The 25,461-nt window shown below is 35.3% G+C and overlaps 1 protein-coding gene across 1 annotated transcript in view; it reads left to right on the plus strand.

Moving 5' to 3' along the window:
- The window catches only part of znf106a (zinc finger protein 106a), a 104,409-nt gene that overhangs the window by 18,987 nt on the left and 59,961 nt on the right, over positions 1-25,461 (plus strand). The gene's annotated exons all lie outside the window — the stretch shown is intronic.

Consider the following 25,461-nt stretch of genomic DNA (forward strand, 5'->3'; position numbering starts at 1 on the left):
AATAAATTCCAGGAATTCCCAGTTTTCCACACCCTATTTTCACCCTTCTTTATGTCGACTACTCCTCCCACATTTTTCAACCCACTTCAACCGTCAAAACATTCCTCTTAGTCAGGACAAAAAAAGAAGTTGTTTTTTAAACTGGAAAAATTCCCGGTTTTCCCAAAATTCCAGGAATTCCGTAACACCATTTCTCAATAAAAAATGTTACTACTTCAACATTTCTGGGCTGAATTGAAAAATTCCAACACCAACCATTTCAACTCATTCAGAACATTCAAATGTTTTAACATTTTCCAAAAAATTCCCTCTTTTCCCGAAATTCCCAAATCTGCATGAAATTCCCATTTAAATGAATGGGACATTTTTCAAAGTTCCACAACTGCCACATTTTTTATTCGATTCAAACCCTTCCAACTTCAAAATATTCTGCGTGTTCAGGAACTGTGTGCTCCCTTTCAACAATTATAATGAAAATTCCCGGATTTCCGAAAATTCCCAGTCTTTAGGGACATTTTTCCCATTTATAATGAATTTGCCATTTTTCAAACTTCCACCATTTCCACATTTTTCAACCGATTCCAACTGTTCCATGTTCAACATATTCCACTCATCCTGGAAATTCAAACTATCATTTTTACAAGTTCAAACAAATTCCAGGAATTCCCAGTTTTCCACACCCTATTTTCATCCTTTTTTTATGTCGACTACTCCTCCCACATTTTTCAACCCACTTCAACCGTCAAAACATTCCTCCTAGTCAGGACAAAAAAAGAAATTGTTTTTTTAAACTGGAAAAATTCCCGGTTTTCCCGAAATTCCAGGAATTCCGTAATACCATTTCTCAATAAAAAATGTTACTACTTCAACATTTCTGGGCCGAATTGAAAAATTCCAACACCAACCATTTCAACTCATTAAGAACATTCAAACTTTTTTACATTTTCCAAAAAATTCCCTCTTTTCCCGAAATTCCCAAATCTGCATGAAATTTCCATTTAAATGAATGGGACATTTTCCAAAGTTCCACAACTGCCACATTTTTTATTCGATTCAAACCCTTCCAACTTCAAAATATTCCGCGTGTTCAGGAACTGTGTGCTCCCTTTCAACAATTATAATGAAAATTCCCGGATTTCCGAAAATTCCCAGTCTTTAGGGACATTTTTCCCATTCAAAATGAATTGGTCATTTTTCAGACTTCCATTTCCAAATTTTTCAACCGATTCCAATCGTTCCACGTTCAGCATATTCCACTCATCCTGGACATTCAAACTATCATTTTTCCAAGTTCAAATAAATTCCAGGAATTCCCAGAATTCCCAGTTTTCCACACCCTATTTTCACCCTTCTTTATGTCGACTACTCCTCCCACATTTTTCAACCCACTTCAACCGTCAAAACATTCCTCCTAGTCAGGACAAAAAAAAAGTTGTTTTTTAAACTGGAAAAATTCCCGGTTTTCCCGAAATTCCAGGAATTCCGTAATACCATTACTCAATAAAAAATGTTACTACTTCAACATTTCTGGGCTGAATTGAAAAATTCCAACACCAACCATTTCAACTCATTCAGAACATTCAAACTTTTTAACATTTTCCAAAAAAATCCCTCTTTTCCCGAAATTCCCAAATCTGCATGAAATTCCCATTTAAATGAATGGGACATTTTTCAAAGTTCCACAACTGCCACATTTTTTATTCGATTCAAACCCTTCCAACTTCAAAATATTCTGCGTATTCAGGAATTGTGTGCTCCTTTTCAACAATTATATAAAAAATTCCCGGATTTCCGAAAATTCCCAGTCTTTAGGGACATTTTCCCCATTCAAAATGAATTGGCCATTTTTCAAACTTCCAGCATTTCCACATTTTTCAACCGATTCCAACCGTTCCACGTTCAACATATTCCACTCATCCTGGAAATTCAAACTATCATTTTTACAAGTTCAAATAAATTCCAAGAATTCCCAGTTTTCCACACCCTATTTTCACCCTTTTTTTATGTCGACTACTCCTCCCACATTTTTCAACCCACTTCAACCGTCAAAACATTCCTCCTAGTCAGGACAAAAAAAGAAGTTGTTTTTTAAAATGGAAAAATTCCCGGTTTTCCCGAAATTCCAGGAATTCCGTAATACCATTTCTCAATAAAAAATGTTACTACTTCAACATTTCTGGGCCGAATTGAAAAATTCCAACACCAACCATTTCAACTCATTCAGAACATTCAAAATTTTTAACATTTTCCAAAAAATTCCCTCTTTTCCGAAATTCCCAAATCTGCATGAAATTCCCATTTAGATGAATGGGACATTTTCCAAAGTTCCACAACTGCCACATTTTTTATTCGATTCAAACCCTTCCAACTTCAAAATATTCCGCGTGTTCAGGAACTGTGTGCTCCCTTTCAACAATTATAATGAAAATTCCCGGATTTCCGAAAATTCCCAGTCTTTAGGGACATTTTTCCCATTCAAAATGAATTTGCCATTTTTCAAACTTCCACCATTTCCACATTTTTCAACCGATTCCAACCGTTCCACGTTCAACATATTCCACTCATCCTGGAAATTCAAACTATCATTTTTACAAGTTCAAATAAATTCCAGGAATTCCCAGTTTTCCACACCCTATTTTCACCCTTTTTGTTATGTCGACTACTCCTCCCACATTTTTCAACCCACTTCAAACGTCAAAACATTCCTCCTAGTCAGGACAAAAAAATAAGTTGTTTTTTAAAATGGAAAAATTCCCGGTTTTCCCGAAATTCCAGGAATTCCGTAATACCATTTCTCAATAAAAAATGTTACTACTTCAACATTTCTGGGCCGAATTGAAAAATTCCAACACCAACCATTTCAACTCATTCAGAACATTCAAACTTTTTAACATTTTCCAAAAAATTCCCTCTTTTCCCGAAATTCCCAAATTTGCATGAAATTCCCATTTAAATGAATGGGACATTTTTCAAAGTTCCACAACTCCCACATTTTTTATTCGATTCAAACCCTTCCAACTTCAAAATATTCTGCGTATTCAGGAATTGTGTGCTCCTTTTCAACAATTATATAAAAAATTCCCGGATTTCCGAAAATTCCCAGTCTTTAGGGACATTTTTCCCATTCAAAATGAATTTGCCATTTTTCAAACTTCCACCATTTCCACATTTTTCAACCGATTCCAACCGTTCCACGTTCAACATATTCCACTCATCCTGGAAATTCAAACTATCATTTTTACAAGTTCAAATAAATTCCAGGAATTCCCAGTTTTCCACACCCTATTTTCACCCTTTTTGTTATGTCGACTACTCCTCCCACATTTTTCAACCCACTTCAAACGTCAAAACATTCTTCCTAGTCAGGACAAAAAAATAAGTTGTTTTTTAAAATGGAAAAATTCCCGGTTTTCCCGAAATTCCAGGAATTCCGTAATACCATTTCTCAATAAAAAATGTTACTACTTCAACATTTCTGGGCCGAATTGAAAAATTCCAACACCAACCATTTCAACTCATTCAGAACATTCAAACTTTTTAACATTTTCCAAAAAATTCCCTCTTTTCCCGAAATTCCCAAATTTGCATGAAATTCCCATTTAAATGAATGGGACATTTTTCAAAGTTCCACAACTCCCACATTTTTTATTCGATTCAAACCCTTCCAACTTCAAAATATTCTGCGTATTCAGGAATTGTGTGCTCCTTTTCAACAATTATATAAAAAATTCCCGGATTTCCGAAAATTCCCAGTCTTTAGGGACATTTTTCCCATTCAAAATGAATTGGCCATTTTTCAAACTTCCAGCATTTCCAAATTTTTCAACCGATTTCAATCGTTCCACGTTCATCATATTCCACTCATCCTGGACATTCAAACTATCATTTTTCCAAGTTCAAATAAATTCCAGGAATTCCCAGTTTTCCACACCCTATTTTCACCCTTCTTTATGTCGACTACTCCTCCCACATTTTTCAACCCACTTCAACCGTCAAAACATTCCTCCTAGTCAGGACAAAAAAAGAAGTTGTTTTTTGAACTGGAAAAATTCCCGGTTTTCCCGAAATTTCAGGAATTCCGTAATACCATTTCTCAATAAAAAATGTTACTAATTCAACATTTCTGGGCCGAATTGAAAAATTCCAACACCAACCATTTCAACTCATTCAGAAAATTCTAACTTTTTAACATTTTCCAAAAAATTCCCTCTTTTCCCGAAATTCCCAAATCTGCATGAAATTCCCATTTAAATGAATAGGACCTTTTTCAAAGTTCCACAACTCCCACATTTTTTATTCGATTCAAACCCTTCCAACTTCAAAATATTCCGCGTATTCAGGAATTGTGTGCTCCCTTTCAACAATTATAAAAAAAATTCCCGGATTTCCGAAAATTCCCAGTCTTTAGGGACATTTTTCCCATTCAAAATGAATTGGCCATTTTTCAAACTTCCAGCATTTCCTAATTTTTCAACCGATTTCAATCGTTCCACGTTCAACATATTTCACTCATCCTGGACATTCAAACTATCATTTTTCCAAGTTCAAATAAATTCCAGGAATTCCCTGTTTTCCACACCCTATTTTCACCCTTCTTTATGTCGACTACTCCTCCCACATTTTTCAACCCACTTCAACCGTCAAAACTTTCCTCTTAGTCAGGACAAAAAAAGAAGTTGTTTTTTGAACTGGAAAAATTCCCGGTTTTCCCGAAATTTCAGGAATTCCGTAATACCATTTCTCAATAAAAAATGTTACTAATTCAACATTTCTGGGCCGAATTGAAAAATTCCAACACCAACCATTTCAACTCATTCAGAACATTCAAACTTTTTAACATTTTCCAAAAAATTCCCTCTTTTCCCGAAATTCCCAAATCTGCATGAAATTCCCATTTAAATGAATAGGACATTTTTCAAAGTTCCACAACTCCCACATTTTTTATTCGATTCAAACCCTTCCAACTTCAAAATATTCCGCGTATTCAGGAATTGTGTGCTCTTTTTCAACAATTATATAAAAAATTCCCGGATTTCCGAAAATTCCCAGTCTTTAGGGACATTTTTCCCATTCAAAATGAATTGGCCATTTTTCAAACTTCCACCATTTCCAAATTTTTCAACCGATTCCAATCGTTCCACGTTCAACATATTCCACTCATCCTGGAAATTCAAACTATCATTTTTACAAGTTCAAATAAATTCCAGGAATTCCCAGTTTTCTACACCCTATTTTCACCCTTTTTTTATGTCGACTACTCCTCCCACATTTTTCAACCCACTTCAACCGTCAAAACATTCCTCTTAGTCAGGACAAAAAAAGAAGTTGTTTTTTAAACTGGAAAAATTCCCGGTTTTCCTGAAATTCCAGGAATTCTGTAATACCATTTCTCAATAAAAAATGTTACTACTTCAACATTTCTGGGCCGAATTGAAAAATTCCAACACCAACCATTTCAACTCATTCAGAACATTCAAACTTTTTAACATTTTCCAAAAAATTCCCTCTTTTCCCGAAATTCCCAAATTTGCATGAAATTCCCATTTAAATGAATGGGACATTTTTCAAAGTTCCACAACTCCCACATGTTTTATTCGATTCAAACCCTTCCAACTTCAAAATATTCTGCGTGTTCAGGAACTGTGTGCTCCCTTTCAACAATTATAATGAAAATTCCCGGATTTCCGAAAATTCCCAATCTTTAGGGACATTTTTCCCATTCAAAATGAATTGGCCATTTTTCAAACTTCCATTTCCAAATTTTTTCAACCGATTCCAATCGTTCCACGTTCAACATATTCCACTCATCCTGGACATTCAAACTATCATTTTTCCAAGTTCAAATAAATTCCAGGAATTCCCAGAATTCCCAGTTTTCCACACCCTATTTTCACCTTTTTTTATGTCGACTACTCCTCCCACATTTTTCAACCCACTTCAACCGTCAAAACATTCCTCCTAGTCAGGACAAAAAAAGAAGTTGTTTTTTAAACTGGAAAAATTCCCGGTTTTCCCGAAATTCCAGGAACTCCGTAATACCATTTCTTAATAAAAAATGTTACTACTTCAACATTTCTGGGCCGAATTTAAAAATTCCAACACCAACCATTTCAACTCATTCGGAACATTCAAACTTTTTAACATTTTCCAAAAAATTCCCTCTTTTCCCGAAATTCCCAAATCTGCATGAAATTCCCATTTAAATGAATGGGACACAACTGCCACATTTTTTATTCGATTCAAACCCTTCCAACTTCAAAATATTCTGCGTGTTCAGGAACTGTGTGCTCCCTTTCAACAATTATAATGAAAATTCCCGGATTTCCGAAAATTCCCAGTCTTTAGGGACATTTTTCCCATTTATAATGAATTTGCCATTTTTCAAACTTCCACCATTTCCACATTTTTCAACCGATTCCAACTGTTCCATGTTCAACATATTCCACTCATCCTGGAAATTCAAACTATCATTTTTACAAGTTCAAACAAATTCCAGGAATTCCCAGTTTTCCACACCCTATTTTCATCCTTTTTTTATGTCGACTACTCCTCCCACATTTTTCAACCCACTTCAACCGTCAAAACATTCCTCCTAGTCAGGACAAAAAAAGAAATTGTTTTTTTAAACTGGAAAAATTCCCGGTTTTCCCGAAATTCCAGGAATTCCGTAATACCATTTCTCAATAAAAAATGTTACTACTTCAACATTTCTGGGCCGAATTGAAAAATTCCAACACCAACCATTTCAACTCATTAAGAACATTCAAACTTTTTTACATTTTCCAAAAAATTCCCTCTTTTCCCGAAATTCCCAAATCTGCATGAAATTTCCATTTAAATGAATGGGACATTTTCCAAAGTTCCACAACTGCCACATTTTTTATTCGATTCAAACCCTTCCAACTTCAAAATATTCCGCGTGTTCAGGAACTGTGTGCTCCCTTTCAACAATTATAATGAAAATTCCCGGATTTCCGAAAATTCCCAGTCTTTAGGGACATTTTTCCCATTCAAAATGAATTGGTCATTTTTCAGACTTCCATTTCCAAATTTTTCAACCGATTCCAATCGTTCCACGTTCAGCATATTCCACTCATCCTGGACATTCAAACTATCATTTTTCCAAGTTCAAATAAATTCCAGGAATTCCCAGAATTCCCAGTTTTCCACACCCTATTTTCACCCTTCTTTATGTCGACTACTCCTCCCACATTTTTCAACCCACTTCAACCGTCAAAACATTCCTCCTAGTCAGGACAAAAAAAAAGTTGTTTTTTAAACTGGAAAAATTCCCGGTTTTCCCGAAATTCCAGGAATTCCGTAATACCATTACTCAATAAAAAATGTTACTACTTCAACATTTCTGGGCTGAATTGAAAAATTCCAACACCAACCATTTCAACTCATTCAGAACATTCAAACTTTTTAACATTTTCCAAAAAAATCCCTCTTTTCCCGAAATTCCCAAATCTGCATGAAATTCCCATTTAAATGAATGGGACATTTTTCAAAGTTCCACAACTGCCACATTTTTTATTCGATTCAAACCCTTCCAACTTCAAAATATTCTGCGTATTCAGGAATTGTGTGCTCCTTTTCAACAATTATATAAAAAATTCCCGGATTTCCGAAAATTCCCAGTCTTTAGGGACATTTTCCCCATTCAAAATGAATTGGCCATTTTTCAAACTTCCAGCATTTCCACATTTTTCAACCGATTCCAACCGTTCCACGTTCAACATATTCCACTCATCCTGGAAATTCAAACTATCATTTTTACAAGTTCAAATAAATTCCAAGAATTCCCAGTTTTCCACACCCTATTTTCACCCTTTTTTTATGTCGACTACTCCTCCCACATTTTTCAACCCACTTCAACCGTCAAAACATTCCTCCTAGTCAGGACAAAAAAAGAAGTTGTTTTTTAAAATGGAAAAATTCCCGGTTTTCCCGAAATTCCAGGAATTCCGTAATACCATTTCTCAATAAAAAATGTTACTACTTCAACATTTCTGGGCCGAATTGAAAAATTCCAACACCAACCATTTCAACTCATTCAGAACATTCAAAATTTTTAACATTTTCCAAAAAATTCCCTCTTTTCCGAAATTCCCAAATCTGCATGAAATTCCCATTTAGATGAATGGGACATTTTCCAAAGTTCCACAACTGCCACATTTTTTATTCGATTCAAACCCTTCCAACTTCAAAATATTCCGCGTGTTCAGGAACTGTGTGCTCCCTTTCAACAATTATAATGAAAATTCCCGGATTTCCGAAAATTCCCAGTCTTTAGGGACATTTTTCCCATTCAAAATGAATTTGCCATTTTTCAAACTTCCACCATTTCCACATTTTTCAACCGATTCCAACCGTTCCACGTTCAACATATTCCACTCATCCTGGAAATTCAAACTATCATTTTTACAAGTTCAAATAAATTCCAGGAATTCCCAGTTTTCCACACCCTATTTTCACCCTTTTTGTTATGTCGACTACTCCTCCCACATTTTTCAACCCACTTCAAACGTCAAAACATTCCTCCTAGTCAGGACAAAAAAATAAGTTGTTTTTTAAAATGGAAAAATTCCCGGTTTTCCCGAAATTCCAGGAATTCCGTAATACCATTTCTCAATAAAAAATGTTACTACTTCAACATTTCTGGGCCGAATTGAAAAATTCCAACACCAACCATTTCAACTCATTCAGAACATTCAAACTTTTTAACATTTTCCAAAAAATTCCCTCTTTTCCCGAAATTCCCAAATTTGCATGAAATTCCCATTTAAATGAATGGGACATTTTTCAAAGTTCCACAACTCCCACATTTTTTATTCGATTCAAACCCTTCCAACTTCAAAATATTCTGCGTATTCAGGAATTGTGTGCTCCTTTTCAACAATTATATAAAAAATTCCCGGATTTCCGAAAATTCCCAGTCTTTAGGGACATTTTTCCCATTCAAAATGAATTTGCCATTTTTCAAACTTCCACCATTTCCACATTTTTCAACCGATTCCAACCGTTCCACGTTCAACATATTCCACTCATCCTGGAAATTCAAACTATCATTTTTACAAGTTCAAATAAATTCCAGGAATTCCCAGTTTTCCACACCCTATTTTCACCCTTTTTGTTATGTCGACTACTCCTCCCACATTTTTCAACCCACTTCAAACGTCAAAACATTCTTCCTAGTCAGGACAAAAAAATAAGTTGTTTTTTAAAATGGAAAAATTCCCGGTTTTCCCGAAATTCCAGGAATTCCGTAATACCATTTCTCAATAAAAAATGTTACTACTTCAACATTTCTGGGCCGAATTGAAAAATTCCAACACCAACCATTTCAACTCATTCAGAACATTCAAACTTTTTAACATTTTCCAAAAAATTCCCTCTTTTCCCGAAATTCCCAAATTTGCATGAAATTCCCATTTAAATGAATGGGACATTTTTCAAAGTTCCACAACTCCCACATTTTTTATTCGATTCAAACCCTTCCAACTTCAAAATATTCTGCGTATTCAGGAATTGTGTGCTCCTTTTCAACAATTATATAAAAAATTCCCGGATTTCCGAAAATTCCCAGTCTTTAGGGACATTTTTCCCATTCAAAATGAATTGGCCATTTTTCAAACTTCCAGCATTTCCAAATTTTTCAACCGATTTCAATCGTTCCACGTTCATCATATTCCACTCATCCTGGACATTCAAACTATCATTTTTCCAAGTTCAAATAAATTCCAGGAATTCCCAGTTTTCCACACCCTATTTTCACCCTTCTTTATGTCGACTACTCCTCCCACATTTTTCAACCCACTTCAACCGTCAAAACATTCCTCCTAGTCAGGACAAAAAAAGAAGTTGTTTTTTGAACTGGAAAAATTCCCGGTTTTCCCGAAATTTCAGGAATTCCGTAATACCATTTCTCAATAAAAAATGTTACTAATTCAACATTTCTGGGCCGAATTGAAAAATTCCAACACCAACCATTTCAACTCATTCAGAAAATTCTAACTTTTTAACATTTTCCAAAAAATTCCCTCTTTTCCCGAAATTCCCAAATCTGCATGAAATTCCCATTTAAATGAATAGGACCTTTTTCAAAGTTCCACAACTCCCACATTTTTTATTCGATTCAAACCCTTCCAACTTCAAAATATTCCGCGTATTCAGGAATTGTGTGCTCCCTTTCAACAATTATAAAAAAAATTCCCGGATTTCCGAAAATTCCCAGTCTTTAGGGACATTTTTCCCATTCAAAATGAATTGGCCATTTTTCAAACTTCCAGCATTTCCTAATTTTTCAACCGATTTCAATCGTTCCACGTTCAACATATTTCACTCATCCTGGACATTCAAACTATCATTTTTCCAAGTTCAAATAAATTCCAGGAATTCCCTGTTTTCCACACCCTATTTTCACCCTTCTTTATGTCGACTACTCCTCCCACATTTTTCAACCCACTTCAACCGTCAAAACTTTCCTCTTAGTCAGGACAAAAAAAGAAGTTGTTTTTTGAACTGGAAAAATTCCCGGTTTTCCCGAAATTTCAGGAATTCCGTAATACCATTTCTCAATAAAAAATGTTACTAATTCAACATTTCTGGGCCGAATTGAAAAATTCCAACACCAACCATTTCAACTCATTCAGAACATTCAAACTTTTTAACATTTTCCAAAAAATTCCCTCTTTTCCCGAAATTCCCAAATCTGCATGAAATTCCCATTTAAATGAATAGGACATTTTTCAAAGTTCCACAACTCCCACATTTTTTATTCGATTCAAACCCTTCCAACTTCAAAATATTCCGCGTATTCAGGAATTGTGTGCTCTTTTTCAACAATTATATAAAAAATTCCCGGATTTCCGAAAATTCCCAGTCTTTAGGGACATTTTTCCCATTCAAAATGAATTGGCCATTTTTCAAACTTCCACCATTTCCAAATTTTTCAACCGATTCCAATCGTTCCACGTTCAACATATTCCACTCATCCTGGAAATTCAAACTATCATTTTTACAAGTTCAAATAAATTCCAGGAATTCCCAGTTTTCTACACCCTATTTTCACCCTTTTTTTATGTCGACTACTCCTCCCACATTTTTCAACCCACTTCAACCGTCAAAACATTCCTCTTAGTCAGGACAAAAAAAGAAGTTGTTTTTTAAACTGGAAAAATTCCCGGTTTTCCTGAAATTCCAGGAATTCTGTAATACCATTTCTCAATAAAAAATGTTACTACTTCAACATTTCTGGGCCGAATTGAAAAATTCCAACACCAACCATTTCAACTCATTCAGAACATTCAAACTTTTTAACATTTTCCAAAAAATTCCCTCTTTTCCCGAAATTCCCAAATTTGCATGAAATTCCCATTTAAATGAATGGGACATTTTTCAAAGTTCCACAACTCCCACATGTTTTATTCGATTCAAACCCTTCCAACTTCAAAATATTCTGCGTGTTCAGGAACTGTGTGCTCCCTTTCAACAATTATAATGAAAATTCCCGGATTTCCGAAAATTCCCAATCTTTAGGGACATTTTTCCCATTCAAAATGAATTGGCCATTTTTCAAACTTCCATTTCCAAATTTTTTCAACCGATTCCAATCGTTCCACGTTCAACATATTCCACTCATCCTGGACATTCAAACTATCATTTTTCCAAGTTCAAATAAATTCCAGGAATTCCCAGAATTCCCAGTTTTCCACACCCTATTTTCACCTTTTTTTATGTCGACTACTCCTCCCACATTTTTCAACCCACTTCAACCGTCAAAACATTCCTCCTAGTCAGGACAAAAAAAGAAGTTGTTTTTTAAACTGGAAAAATTCCCGGTTTTCCCGAAATTCCAGGAACTCCGTAATACCATTTCTTAATAAAAAATGTTACTACTTCAACATTTCTGGGCCGAATTTAAAAATTCCAACACCAACCATTTCAACTCATTCGGAACATTCAAACTTTTTAACATTTTCCAAAAAATTCCCTCTTTTCCCGAAATTCCCAAATCTGCATGAAATTCCCATTTAAATGAATGGGACACAACTGCCACATTTTTTATTCGATTCAAACCCTTCCAACTTCAAAATATTCTGCGTGTTCAGGAACTGTGTGCTCCCTTTCAACAATTATAATGAAAATTCCCGGATTTCCGAAAATTCCCAGTCTTTAGGGACATTTTTCCCATTTATAATGAATTTGCCATTTTTCAAACTTCCACCATTTCCACATTTTTCAACCGATTCCAACTGTTCCATGTTCAACATATTCCACTCATCCTGGAAATTCAAACTATCATTTTTACAAGTTCAAACAAATTCCAGGAATTCCCAGTTTTCCACACCCTATTTTCATCCTTTTTTTATGTCGACTACTCCTCCCACATTTTTCAACCCACTTCAACCGTCAAAACATTCCTCCTAGTCAGGACAAAAAAAGAAGTTGTTTTTTAAACTGGAAAAATTCCCGGTTTTCCCGAAATTCCCGGAATTCCGTAATACCATTTCTCAATAAGAAATGTTACTACTTCAACATTTCTGGGCCGAATTGAAAAATTCCAACACCAACCATTTCAACTCATTCAGAACATTCAAACTTTTTAACATTTTCCAAAAAATTCCCTCTTTTCCCGAAATTCCCAAATCTGCATGAAATTCCCATTTAAATGAATGGGACATTTTTCAAAGTTCCACAACTGCCACATTTTTTATTCGATTCAAACCCTTCCAACTTCAAAATATTCCGCGTGTTCAGGAACTGTGTGCTCCCTTTCAACAATTATAATGAAAATTCCCGGATTTCCGAAAATTCCCAGTCTTTAGGGACATTTTTCCCATTCAAAATGAATTGGCCATTTTTCAAACTTCCATTTCCAAATTTTTCAACCGTTTCCAACCGTTCCACGTTCAACATATTCCACTCATCCTGGAAATTCAAACTATCATTTTTACAAGTTCAAATAAATTCCAGGAATTCCCAGTTTTCCACATCCTATTTTCACCCTTTTTTTATGTCGACTACTCCTCCCACATTTTTCAACCCACTTCAACCGTCAAAACATTCCTCCTAGTCAGGACAAAAAAAGAAGTTGTTTTTTAAACTGGAAAAATTCCCGGTTTTCCCGAAATTCCAGGAACTCCGTAATACCATTTCTTAATAAAAAATGTTACTACTTCAACATTTCTGGGCCGAATTGAAAAATTCCAAAACCAACCATTTCAACTCATTAAGAACATTCAAACTTTTTAACATTTTTCAAAAAATTCCCAAATCTGCATGAAATTCCCATTTAAATGAATGGGACATTTTTCAAAGTTCCACAACTGCCACATTTTTTATTCGATTCAAACCCTTCCAACTTCAAAATATTCCGCGTGTTCAGGAACTGTGTGCTCCCTTTCAACAATTATAATGAAAATTCCCTGATTTCCGAAAATTCCCAATCTTTAGGGACATTTTTCCCATTCAAAATGAATTTGCCATTTTTCAAACTTCCACCATTTCCACATTTTTCAACCGATTCCAACCGTTCCACGTTCAACATATTCCACTCATCCTGGAAATTCAAACTATCATTTTTACAAGTTCAAATAAATTCCAGGAATTCCCAGTTTTCCACACCCTATTTTCACCCTTTTTTTTATGTCGACTACTCCTCCCACATTTTTCAACCCACTTCAACCGTCAAAACATTCCTCTTAGTCAGGACAAAAAAAGAAGTTGTTTTTTTAACTGGAAAAATTCCCGGTTTTCCCGGTTTTCCCGGAATTCCGTGATACCATTTCTCAATTAAAAATGTTACTACTTCAAACATTTCTGGACCGAATTGAACAATTCCAACACCAACCATTTCAACTCATTCAGAACATTCAAACTTTTTACCATTTTCCAAAAAATTCCCTCTTTTCCCGAACTTCCCAAATCTGCATGAAATTCCCATGAATGGGACATTTTTCAAAGTTCCACAACTCCCACATTTTTTATTCGATTCAAACCCTCCAAACTTCAAAATATTCCGCGTGTTCAGGAATTGTGTGCTCCCTTTCAACAATTATAATGAAAATTCCCGGATTTCCGAAAATTCCCAGTCTTTAGGGACATTTCTCACTTTCAAAATGAATTGGCCATTTTTCAAACTTCCATTTCCAAATTTTTCAACCGATTCCAATCGTTCCACGTTCAACATATTCCACTCATTCTGGACATTCAAACTATCATTTTTCCAAGTTCAAATAAATTCCAGGAATTCCCAGTTTTCCACACCCTATTTTCACCCTTCTTTATGTCGACTACTCCTCCCACATTTTTCAACCCACTTCAACCGTCAAAACATTCCTCTTAGTCAGGACAAAAAAAGAAGTTGTTTTTTGAACTGGAAAAATTCCCGGTTTTCCCGAAATTCCAGGAATTTTGTAATACCATTTCTCAATAAAAAATGTTACTACTTCAATATTTGTGGGCCGAATTGAAAAATTCCAACACCAACCATTTCAACTCATTCAGAACATTCAAACTTTTTAACATTTTCCAAAAAATTCCCACTTTTCCCGAAATTCCCAAATCTGCATGAAATTCCCATTTAAATGAATGGGACATTTTTCAAAGTTCCACAACTGCCACATTTTTTATTCGATTCAAACCCTTCCAACTTCAAAATATTCCGCGTGTTCAGGAACTGTGTGCTCCCTTTCAACAATTATAATGAAAATTCCCGGATTTCCGAAAATTCCCAGTCTTTAGGGACATTTTTCCCATTCAAAATGAATTGGCCATTTTTCAAACTTCCATTTCCAAATTTTTCAACCGTTTCCAACCGTTCCACGTTCAACATATTCCACTCATCCTGGAAATTCAAACTATCATTTTTACAAGTTCAAATAAATTCCAGGAATTCCCAGTTTTCCACATCCTATTTTCACCCTTTTTTTATGTCGACTACTCCTCCCACATTTTTCAACCCACTTCAACCGTCAAAACTATACTCCTAGTCAGGACAAAAAAAGAAGTTGTTTTTTAAACTGGAAAAATTCCCGGTTTTCCCGAAATTCCAGGAATTTCGTAATACCATTTCTCAATAAAAAATGTTACTACTTCAACATTTCTGGGCCGAATTGAAAAATTCCAAAACCAACCATTTCAACTCATTAAGAACATTCAAACTTTTTAACATTTTTCAAAAAATTCCCAAATCTGCATGAAATTCCCATTTAAATGAATGGGACATTTTTCAAAGTTCCACAACTGCCACATTTTTTATTCGATTCAAACCCTTCCAACTTCAAAATATTCCGCGTGTTCAGGAACTGTGTGCTCCCTTTCAACAATTATAATGAAAATTCCCGGATTTCCGAAAATTCCCAATCTTTAGGGACATTTTTCCCATTCAAAATGAATTTGCCATTTTTCAAACTTCCACCATTTCCAAATTTTTCAACCGATTCCAACCGTTCCACGTTCAACATATTCCACTCATCCTGGAAATTCAAACTATCATTTTTACAAGTTCAAATAAATTCCAGGAATTCCCAGTTTTCCACACCCTATTTTCACCCTTTTTTTTATGTCGACTACTCCTCCCACATTTTTCAACCCACTTCAACCGTCAAAACATTCCTCTTAGTCAGGACAAAAAAAGAAGTTGTTTTTTTAACTGGAAAAATTCCCGGTTTTCCCGGAATTCCGTGATACCATTTCTCAATTAAAAATGTTACTACTTCAAACATTTCTGGACCGAATTGAACAATTCCAACACCAACCATTTCAACTCATTCAGAACATTCAAACTTTTTAACATTTTCCAAAAAATTCCCTCTTTTCCCGAACTTCCCAAATCTGCATGAAATTCCCATGAATGGGACATTTTTCAAAGTTCCACAACTCCCACATTTTTTATTCGATTCAAACCCTCCAAACTTCAAAATATTCCGCGTGTTCAGGAATTGTGTGCTCCCTTTCAACAATTATAATGAAAATTCCCGGATTTCCGAAAATTCCCAGTCTTTAGGGACATTTCTCACTTTCAAAATGAATTGGCCATTTTTCAAACTTCCATTTCCAAATTTTTCAACCGATTCCAATCGTTCCACGTTCAACATATTCCACTCATTCTGGACATTCAAACTATCATTTTTCCAAGTTCAAATAAATTCCAGGAATTCCCAGTTTTCCACACCCTATTTTCACCCTTCTTTATGTCGACTACTCCTCCCACATTTTTCAACCCACTTCAACCGTCAAAACATTCCTCTTAGTCAGGACAAAAAAAGAAGTTGTTTTTTGAACTGGAAAAATTCCCGGTTTTCCCGAAATTCCAGGAATTTTGTAGTACCATTTCTCAATAAAAAATGTTACTACTTCAACATTTCTGGGCCGAATTGAAAAATTCCAACACCAACCATTTCAACTCATTCAGAACATTCAAACTTTTTAACATTTTTCAAAAAATTCCCTCTTTTCCCGAAATTCCCAAATCTGCATGAAATTCCCATTTAAATGAATGGGACATTTTTCAAAGTTCCACAACTCCCACATTTTTTATTCGATTCAAACCCTTCCAACTTCAAAATATTCCACGTGTTCAGGAATTGTGTGCTCCCTTTCAACAATTATAATGAAAATTCCCGGATTTCCGAAAATTCCCCGTCTTTAGGGACATTTTTCCCATTCAAAATGAATTGGCCATTTTTCAAACTTCCAGCATTTCCAAATTTTTCAATCGTTCCACGTTCAACATATTTCACTCATCCTGGACATTCAAACTATCATTTTTTCAAGTTCAAATAAATTCCAGGAATTCCCAGAATTCCCAGTTTTCCACACCCTATTTTCACCCTTCTTTATGTCGACTACTCCTCCCACATTTTTCAACCCACTTCAACCGTCAAAACATTCCTCCTAGTCAGGACAAAAAAAGAAGTTGTTTTTTAAAATGGAAAAATTCCCGGTTTTCCCGAAATTCCAGGAATTCCGTAATACCATTTCTCAATAAAAAATGTTACTACTTCAACATTTCTGGGCCGAATTGAAAAATTCCAACACCAACCATTTCAACTCATTCAGAACATTCAAACTTTTTAACATTTTCCAAAAAATTCCCACTTTTCCCGAAATTCCCAAATCTGCATGAAATTCCCATTTAAATGAATGGGACATTTTTCAAAGTTCCACAACTGCCACATTTTTTATTCGATTCAAACCCTTCCAACTTCAAAATATTCCGCGTGTTCAGGAACTGTGTGCTCCCTTTCAACAATTATACTGAAAATTCCCGGATTCCCGAAAATTCCCAGTCTTTAGGGACATTTTTCCCATTCAAAATGAATTGGCCATTTTTCAGACTTCCATTTCCAAATTTTTCAACCGATTCCAATCGTTCCACGTTCAACATATTCCACTCATCCTGGACATTCAAACTATCATTTTTCCAAGTTCAAATAAATTCCAGGAATTCCCAGAATTCCCAGTTTTCCACACCCTATTTTCACCCTTCTTTATGTCGACTACTCCTCCCACATTTTTCAACCCACTTCAACCGTCAAAACATTCCTCTTAGTCAGGACAAAAAAAGAAGTTGTTTTTTGAACTGGAAAAATTCCCGGTTTTCCCGAAATTCCCGGAATTCCGTAATACCATTTCTCAATTAAAAATGTTACTACTTCAAATATTTCTGGACAGAATTGAACAATTCCAAAACCAACTTCAAACTGTTCAGCCTATTCGGGAATCGCAAGCTTTCCATTGACAAATTCCAAAAATTCCCAGAATTCCAGGTTTTCCGGGACATTTTTCCCATTCAAAATGAATTTGCCATTTTTCAAACTTCCACCATTTCCACATTTTTCAACCGATTCCAACCGTTGCACGTTCAACATATTTCACTCATCCTGGAAATTCAAACTATCATTTTTACAAGTTCAAATCAATTCCAGGAATTCCCAGTTTTCCACACCCTATTTTCACCCTTTTTTTATGTCGACTACTCCTCCCACATTTTTCAACCCACTTCAACCGTCAAAACATTCCTCCTAGTCAGGACAAAAAAAGAAGTTGTTTTTTAAACTGGAAAAATTCCCGGTTTTCCCAAAATTCCAGGAATTCCGTAATACCATTTCTCAATAAAATTTTTTTACTACTTCAACATTTCTGGGCTGAATTGAAAAATTCCAACACCAACCATTTCAACTCATTCAGAACATTCAAAATGATTAACATTTTCCAAAAAATTCCCTCTTTTCCCGAAATTCCCAAATCTGCATGAAATTCCCATTTAAATGAATGGGACATTTTTCAAAGTTCCACAACTGCCACATTTTTTATTCGATTCAAATCCTTCCAACTTCAAAATATTCCGCGTGTTCAGGAATTGTGTGCTCCCTTTCAACAATTATAATGAAAATTCCCGGATTTCCGAAAATTCCCAGTTTTAGGGCCATTTTTCCCATTCAAATTGAATTGGCCATTTTTCAGACTTCCATTTCCAAATTTTTCAACCGATTCCAATCGTTCCACGTTCAACATAGTCCACTCATCCTGGACATTCAAACTATAATTTTTCCAAGTTCAAATAAATTCCAGGAATTCCCAGAATTCCCAGTTTTCTACACCCTATTTTCACCCTTCTTTATGTCGACTACTCCCACATTTTTCAACCCACTTCAACCGTCAAAACATTCCTCTTAGTCAGGACAAAAAAAGAAGTTGTTTTTTGAACTGGAAAAATTCCCGGTTTTCCCAAAATTCCCGGAATTCCGTAATACCATTTCTCAATTAAAAATGTTACTACTTCAAATATTTCTGGACCGAATTGAACAATTCCAAAACCAACTTCAAATTGTTCAGCCTATTCGGGAATCGCGAGCTTTCCCTTGACAAATTCCAAAAATTCCCAGATTTCCCAGAATTCCAGTTTTTCCGGGACATTTTTCCCATTCAAAATGAATTTGCCATTTTTCAAACTTCCACCATTTCCACATTTTTCAACCGATTCCAACCGTTTCACGTTCAACATATTCCACTCATCCTGGAAATTCAAACTATCATTTTTACAAGTTCAAATAAATTCCAGGAATTCCCAGTTTTCCACACCCTATTTTCATCCTTTTTTTATGTCGACTACTCCTCCCACATTTTTCAACCCACTTCAACCGTCAAAACATTCCTCTTAGTCAGGACAAAAAAAGAAGTTGTTTTTTAAACTGGAAAAATTCCCGGTTTTCCCGAAATTCCAGGAATTCCGTAATACCATTTCTCAATAAAAAATGTTACTACTTCAACATTTCTGGGCCGAATTGAAAAATTCCAACACCAACCATTTCAACTCATTCAGAACATTCAAACTTTTTAACATTTTCCAAAAAATTCCCTCTTTTCCCGAACTTCCCAAATCTGCATGAAATTCCCATGAATGGGACATTTTTCAAAGTTCCACAACTGCCACATTTTTTATTCGATTCAAACCCTTCCAACTTCAAAATATTCCGCGTGTTCAGGCACTGTGTGCTCCCTTTCAACAATTATAATGAAAATTCCCGGATTTCCGAAAATTCCCAGTCTTTAGGGACATTTTTCCCATTCAAAATGAATTGGCCATTTTTCAAACTTCCATTTCCAAATTTTTCAACCGATTCCAACCGTTCCACATTCAACATATTCCACTCATTCTGGAAATTCAAACTATCATTTTTACAAGTTCAAATAAATTCCAGGAATTCCCATTTTTCCACACCCTATTTTCACCCTTTTTTTATGTCGACTACTCCTCCCACATTTTTCAACCCACTTCAACCGTCAAAACATTCCTCCTAGTCAGGACAAAAAAAGAAGTTGTTTTTTAAACTGGAAAAATTCCCGGTTTTCCCGAAATTCCCGGAATTCCGTAATACCATTTCTCAATAAAAAATGTTACTACTTCAACATTTCTGGGCCGAATTGAAAAATTCCAACACCAACCATTTCAACTCATTCAGAACATTCAAACTTTTTAACATTTTCCAAAAAAATCCCTCTTTTCCCGAAATTCCCAAATCTGCATGAAATTCCCATTTAAATTAATTGGACATTTTTCAAAGTTCCACAACTCCCACATTTTTTATTCGATTCAAACCCTTCCAACTTCAAAATATTCCGTGTGTTCAAGAACTGTGTGCTCCCTTTCAACAATTATAATGAAAATTCCCGGATTTCCGAAAATTCCCAGTCGTTAGGGACATTTTTCCCATTCAAAATGAATTGGCCATTTTTCAGACTTCCATTTCCAAATTTTTCAACCGATTCCAATCGTTCCACGTTCAACATATTCCACTCATCCTGGACATTCAAACTATCATTTTTCCAAGTTCCAATAAATTCCAGGAATTCCCAGAATTCCCAGTTTTCCACACCCTATTTTCACCCTTCTTTATGTCGACTACTCCTCCCACATTTTTCAACCCACTTCAACCGTCAAAACATTCCTCTTAGTCAGGACAAAAAAAGAAGTTGTTTTTTGAACTGTAAAAATTCCCGGTTTTCCCGAAATTCCCGGAATTCCGTAATACCATTTCTCAATTAAAAATGTTACTACTTCAAATATTTCTGGACCGAATTGAACAATTCCAAAACCAACTTCAAACTGTTCAGCCTATTCGGGAATCGCAAGCTTTCCCTTGACAAATTCCAAAAATTCCCAGATTTCCCAGAATTCCAGGTTTTCCGGGACATTTTTCCCACTCAAAATGAATTTGCCATTTTTCAAACTTCCACCATTTCCACATTTTTCAACCGATTCCAACCGTTCCACGTTCAACATATTCCACTCATCCTGGAAATTCAAACGATCATTTTTACAAGTTCAAATAAATTCCAGGAATTCCCAGTTTTCCACACCCTATTTTCACCCTTCTTTATGTCGACTACACCTCCCACATTTTTCAACCCACTTCAACCGTCAAAACATTCATCCTAGTCAGGACAAAAAAAAAAGTTGTTTTTTAAACTGGAAAAATTCCCGGTTTTCCCGAAATTCCAGGAATTCCGTAATACCATTTCTCAATAAAAAATGTCACTACTTCAACATTTCTGGGCCGAATTGAAAAATTCCAACACCAACCATTTCAACTCATTCAGAACATTCAAACTTTTTAACATTTTCCAAAAAATTCCCTCTTTTCCCGAAATTCTCAAATCTGCATGAAATTCCCATTTAAATGAATGGGACATTTTTCAAAGTTCCACAACTACCACATTTTTTATTCGATTCAAACCCTTCCAACTTCAAAATATTCTGCGTATTCAGGAACTGTGTGCTCCCTTTCAACAATTATAATGAAAATTCCCGGATTTCCGAAAATTCCCAGTCTTTAGGGACATTTTTCCCATTCAAAATGAATTGGCCATTTTTCAAACTTCCATTTCCAAATTTTTCAACCGATTCCAATCGTTCCACGTTCAACATATTTCACTCATCCTGGACATTCAAACTATCATTTTTCCAAGTTCAAATAAATTCCAGGAATTCCCAGTTTTCCACACCCTATTTTCACCCTTTTTTTATGTCGACTACTCCTCCCACATTTTTCAACCCACTTCAACCGTCAAAACATTCCTCCTAGTCAGGACAAAAAAAGAAGTTGTTTTTTTAAACTGGAAAAATTCCCGGTTTTCCCGAAATTCCAGGAATTCCGTAATACCATTTCTCAATAAAAAATGTTACTACTTCAACATTTCTGGGCCGGATTGAAAAATTCCAACACCAACCATTTCAACTCAGAACATTCAAACTTTTTAACATTTTCCAAAAAATTCCCTCTTTTCCCGAAATTCCCAAATCTGCATGAAATTCCCATTTAAATGAATAGGACATTTTTCAAAGTTCCACAACTCCCACATTTTTTATTCGATTCAAACCCTTCCAACTTCAAAATATTCCGCATATTCAGGAATTTTGTGCTCCCTTTCAACAATTATAGAAAAAATTCCCGGATTTCCGAAAATTCCCAGTCTTTAGGGACATTTTTCCCATTCAAAATGAATTGGCCATTTTTCAAACTTCCAGCATTTCCAAATTTTTCAATCGTTCCACGTTCAACATATTTCACTCATCCTGGACATTCAAACTATTATTTTTTCAAGTTCAAATAAATTCCAGGAATTCCCAGAATTCCCAGTTTTCCACACCCTATTTTCACCCTTCTTTATGTCGACTACTCCTCCCACATTTTTCAACCCACTTCAACCGTCAAAACATTCCTCTTAGTCAGGACAAAAAAAGAAGTTGTTTTTTGAACTGGAAAAATTCCCGGTTTTCCCGGAATTCCGTAATACCATTTCTCAATAAAAAATGTTACTACTTCAACATTTCTGGGCCGAATTGAAAAATTCCAACACCAACCATTTCAACTCATTCAGAACATTCAAACTTTTTAACATTTTCCAAAAAATTCCCTCTTTTCCCGAAATTCCCAAATCTGCATGAAATTCCCATTTAAATGAATGGGACATTTTTCAAAGTTCCACAACTGCCACATTTTTTATTAGATTCAAACCCTTCCAACTTCAAAATATTCCGGGTGTTCAGGAATTGTGTGCTCCTTTTCAACAGTTATAAAAAAAATTCCCGGATTTCCGAAAATTCCCAGTCTTTAGGGACATTTTTCCCATTCAAAATGAATTTGCCATTTTTCAAACTTCCACCATTGCCACATTTTTCAACTGATTCCAACCGTTCCACGTTCAACATATTCCACTCATCCTGGAAATTCAAACGATCATTTTTACAAGTTCAAATAAATTCCAGGAATTCCCAGTTTTCCACACCCTATTTTCACCCTTTTTTTATGTCGACTACTCCTCCCACATTTTTCAACCCACTTCAACCGTCAAAACATTCCTCCTAGTTAGGACAAAAAAAGAAGTTGTTTTTTAAACTGGAAAAATTCCCGGTTTTCCCGAAATTCCAGGAATTCCGTAATACCATTTCTCAATAAAAAATGTTACTACTTCAACATTTCTGGGCCGAATTGAAAAATTCCAACACCAACCATTTCAACTCATTCAGAACATTCAAACTTTTTAACATTTTCCAAAAAATTCCCACTTTTCCCGAAATTCCCAAATCTGCATGAAATTCCCATTTAAATGAATGGGACATTTTCCAAAGTTCCACAACTGCCACATTTTTTATTCGATTCAAACCCTTCCAACTTCAAAATATTCCGCGTGTTCAGGAACTGTGTGCTCCTTTTCAACAGTTATAAAATTTTTTCCCGGATTTCCGAAAATTCCCAGTCTTTAGGGACATTTTTCCCATTCAAAATGAATTTGCCATTTTTCAAACTTCCACCATTGCCACATTTTTCAACCGATTCCAACCGTTCCACGTTCAACATATTCCACTCATCCTGGAAATTCAAACGATCATTTTTACAAGTTCAAATAAATTCCAGGAATTCCCAGTTTTCCACACCCTATTTTCACCCTTTTTTTATGTCGACTACTCCTCCCACATTTTTCAACCCACTTCAACCGTCAAAACATTCCTCCTAGTTAGGACAAAAAAATAAGTTGTTTTTTAAACTGGAAAAATTCCCGGTTTTCCCGAAATTCCAGGAATTCCGTAATACCATTTCTCAATAAAAAAATGTCACTACTTCAACATTTCTGGGCCGAATTGAAAAATTCAGACACCAACCATTTCAACTCATTCAGAACATTCAAACTTTTTAACATTTTCCAAAAAATTCCCTCTTTTCCCGAAATTCCCAAATCTGCATGAAATTCCCATTTAAATGAATGGGACATTTTTCAAAGTTCCACAACTGCCACATTTTTTATTCGATTCAAACCCTTCCAACTTCAAAATATTCCGCGTGTTCAGGAACTGTGTGCTCCCTTTCAACAATTATAATGAAAATTCCCGGATTTCCGAAAATTCCCAGTCTTTAGGGACATTTTTCCCATTCAAAATGAATTGGCCATTTTTCAAACTTCCATTTCCAAATTTTTCAACCGATTCCAATCGTTCCACGTTCAACATATTTCACTCATCCTGGACATTCAAACTATCATTTTTTCAAGTTCAAATAAATTCCAGGAATTCCCAGAATTCCCAGTTTTCCACACCCTATTTTCACCCTTCTTTATGTCGACTACTCCTCCCACATTTTTCAACCCACTTCAACCGTCAAAACATTCCTCTTAGTCAGGACAAAAAAAGAAGTTGTTTTTTGAACTGGAAAAATTCCCGGTTTTCCCGAAATTCCCGGAATTCCGTAATACCATTTCTCAATAAAAAATGTTACTACTTCAACATTTCTGGGCCGAATTGAAAAATTCCAACACCAACCATTTCAACTCATTCAGAACATTCAAACTTTTTAACATTTTCCAAAAAATTCCCTCTTTTCCCGAAATTCCCAAATCTGCATGAAATTCCCATTTAAATGAATAGGACATTTTTCAAAGTTCCACAACTCCCACATTTTTTATTCGATTCAAACCCTTCCAACTTCAAAATATTCCACGTGTTCAGGAATTGTGTGCTCTCTTTCAACAATTATAAAAACAACTCCCAGATTTCCGAAAATTCCCAGTCTTTAGGGACATTTTTCCCATTTATAATGAATTTGCCATTTTTCAAACTTCCACCATTTCCACATTTTTCAACCGATTCCAACCGTTCCACGTTCAACATATTCCACTCATCCTGGAAATTCAAACGATCATTTTTACAAGTTCAAATAAATTCCAGGAATTCCCAGTTTTCCACAACCTATTTTCACCTTTTTTTTTATGTCGACTACTCCTCCCATATTTTTCAACCCACTTCAACCGTCAAAACATTCCTCTTAGTCAGGACAAAAAAAGAAGTTGTTTTTTTAAACTGGAAAAATTCCCGGTTTTCCCGAAATTCCAGGAATTCCATAATACCATTTCTCAATAAAAAATGTTACTACTTCAACATTTCTGGGCCGAATTGAAAAATTCCAACACCAACCATTTCAACTCATTCAGAACATTCAAACTTTTTAACATTTTCCAAAAAATTCCCTCTTTTCCCGAAATTCCCAAATCTGCATGAAATTCCCATTTAAATGAATGGGACATTTTCCAAAGTTCCACAACTGCCACATTTTTTATTCGATTCAAACCCTTCCAACTTCAAAATATTCTGCGTGTTCAGGAACTGTGTGCTCCCTTTCAACAATTATAATGAAAATTCCCGGATTTCCGAAAATTCCCAATCTTTAGGGACATTTTTCCCATTCAAAATGAATTGGCCATTTTTCAAACTTCCATTTCCAAATTTTTCAACCGATTCCAATCGTTCCACGTTCAACATATTCCACTCATCCTGGACATTCAAACTATCATTTTTCCAAGTTCAAATAAATTCCAGGAATTCCCAGAATTCCCAGTTTTCCACACCCTATTTTCACCCTTCTTTATGTCGACTACTCCTCCCATATTTTTCAACCC

This window comes from Nerophis lumbriciformis, linkage group LG26, assembly GCF_033978685.3.
Source record: "Nerophis lumbriciformis linkage group LG26, RoL_Nlum_v2.1, whole genome shotgun sequence".
NCBI classification, from domain to species: Eukaryota; Metazoa; Chordata; class Actinopteri; order Syngnathiformes; family Syngnathidae; genus Nerophis; species Nerophis lumbriciformis.